General features: G+C 41.9%; 1 protein-coding gene across 1 annotated transcript in view; it reads right to left on the minus strand.

Moving 5' to 3' along the window:
- Positions 1–169, minus strand: part of best4 (bestrophin 4) — a 13,275-nt gene extending 13,106 nt beyond the window's left edge. The window contains exon 1 of the mRNA XM_060888510.1: positions 102–169. The gene's annotated coding sequence lies outside the window, so the exon portion shown is untranslated. The remainder of the gene's footprint in view (positions 1–101) is intronic.
- Positions 170–2,500: the final 2,331 nt, after the last annotated feature.

A 2,500-nucleotide genomic window follows, 5' to 3' on the forward strand; every position in this document is an offset into this window, starting at 1 on the left:
GTGTGTAAGGTAAGAAAGTCTGATATCAATATTCTCATATCATCTTATCTCTCAGTCCTGTGTCCCTCTAAACCTTCTACCTGACCACACTGATGACTTACCTTCAATGTTGTGTGTTCTGTGTGAGAACAAACCGGTTAAACGTCTTTGTCTTTATATCCTCCGTCTGATGGCAGGTTGTGTCCCTGCAGTGATTTGTGATGTGGGAAACAGAGATTCAGTAAAGTGTAGAGCTCCAGGATGTGTCATGATGACTGATGGACAGTTCTCCATTCCTACAGCATCCTGATGTTAAATATTGTAAATCAGTGCAGATTTATAGAACTGAAACATGAACCATCTCACATTCAGCAGGTCCGAGTAAGTGACTGTAAGAAAGTTGATCATAAACCTGAACCTTCTACATCTAGTGACAGTTAGTGTTGTGTTACAGCAGTTACACTTTCCTCACTATAATGTGCACTTTATCATCATCACCATCATCAACATCTTTAGTTCCTCATAATTCTTGAGTCAGAGTCAGTTATCAAGCTGTGGTGGAATTAGTGAGTATTATTTATTCTATATTATTCTAATAACTTTATACAACATTCAGCCTCCTACACTACTTTAGTAAAGTGTGTGTTACACACGTGTGATACACTCCATTCACAGCACAGATGTCTGCGTTAGTGAGTGTACTTGACTGTAGAGTTAAATAGAGACGATGTGTTAGTTTATTTTCACTCCTGCTGTTGTTCTTTATTGTTTCTTCACACAGTATTTTAATGAACGATTTTGGTTCTATTTCCCAAATTATGTCAACAATTTAATAAATTAAACCTGTGTGATATAAAAAAGCGAACATAATATAAAATAAACATCGTGGTCGTGATACACACTTGTGTAATGAGATAAAGTTGTGTACACAGTGTGCAGTGTAGAGCGAGTTGGATCTTTACAGTGATGATGATTTAGAGCCCAGCCGAGACTTCTGCTTCACGCTGATTTATAATAAGTGGGATTTAACTAGTCAGTGTTCCACTTCAACACAGAGACAGTGGGAGAGATTAAACACTTAACACCTTCATTTAACATGTTTACTTTTAAGAAACACATACAGTGAACTATTGCAGTAAAAAATACACTAAAGGTTTCTTGGTCACTCTAAGAAGCTTAAATATGTTGTGAAGAACCTGCAACATGTGTGTGTGTGTAAGGTGTTTGTGTGAGAGAGAGTGTGTGTGTGTGTGTGTGAGAGAGAGAGGGAGAGAGAGAGAGTGTGTGTGAGAGAGAGAGAGAGAGAGAGAGAGAGAGAGAGTGTGTGTGTGAGAGAGAGAGAGAGAGAGAGAGAGAGAGAGAGAGAGAGAGAGAAAGAGAGAGAGTATGTGTGTGTAATGAGTGTGAGTGTGTCTAAGGTGTGTGAGTGTGTATATGGAGTGTGTGTAAGGTGTGTGAGTGTGTGTATGGAGTGTGTGTAAAGGGTGTGTGAGTGTGTGTATGGAGTGTGGGTAAGGTGTGTGAGTGTGTGTATGGAGTGTGTGTAAAGGGTGTGTGAGTGTGTGTAAGGAGTGTGTGTAAGGTGTGTGTATGGAGTGTGTGTAAGGGGTGTGAGAGTGTGTGTGGGTGTATGGAGTGTGTGTAATGAGTGTGAGTGTGTGTATGGAGTGTGTGTAAGGAGTGTGAGTGTGTGTATGGAGTGTGTGTAAGGTGTGTGAGTGTGCGTATGGAGTGTGTGTAAGGTGTGTGTGTGTGTGTGTATGGAGTGTGTGTGTGTATGGAGTGTGTGTGTGTATGGAGTGTGTGTAAGGTGTGTGTGTGTATGGAGTGTGTGTATGGAGTGTGTGTGTGTGTGTATGGAATGTGTGTATGGAGTGTGTGTAAGGTGTGTGTGTGTATGGAGTGTGTGTAAGGTGTGTGTGTGTATGGAGTGTGTGCATGGAGTGTGTTTGTATGGAGTGTGTGTAAGGTGTGTGTGTATGGAATGTGTGTATGGAGTGTGTGTGTGTATGTAGTGTGTGTAAGGAGTGTGTGTGTGTATGGAGTGTGTGTAAGGAGTGTGTGTATGGAGTGTGTGTATGGAGTGTGTGTGTATGTAGTGTGTGTGTATGGAGTGTGTGTATGGAGTGTGTGTATGGAGTGTGTGTGTGTATGTAGTGTGTGTAAGGTGTGTGTGTATGGAGTGTGTGTAAGGAGTGTGTGTGTATGGAGTGTGTGTATGGAGTGCGTGTATGGAGTGTGTGTGTGTATGTAGTGTGTGTAAGGAGTGTGTGTGTGTATGGAGTGTGTGTAAGGAGTGTGTGTATGGAGTGTGTGTATGGAGTGTGTGTATGGAGTGTGTGTGTATGTAGTGTGTGTAAGGAGTGTGTGTGTATGGAGTGTGTGTAAGGAGTGTGTGTATGGAGTGTGTGTATGGAGTGTGTGTGTATGGAGTGTGTGTGTGTGTGTGTATGGAATGTGTGTATGCAGTGTGTGTATGGAGTGTGTGTGTATGGAGTGTGTGTGTGTGTGTGTATGTAGT

The sequence above is a fragment of the Tachysurus vachellii genome, chromosome 15 (assembly GCF_030014155.1).
Source record: "Tachysurus vachellii isolate PV-2020 chromosome 15, HZAU_Pvac_v1, whole genome shotgun sequence".
NCBI classification, from domain to species: Eukaryota; Metazoa; Chordata; class Actinopteri; order Siluriformes; family Bagridae; genus Tachysurus; species Tachysurus vachellii.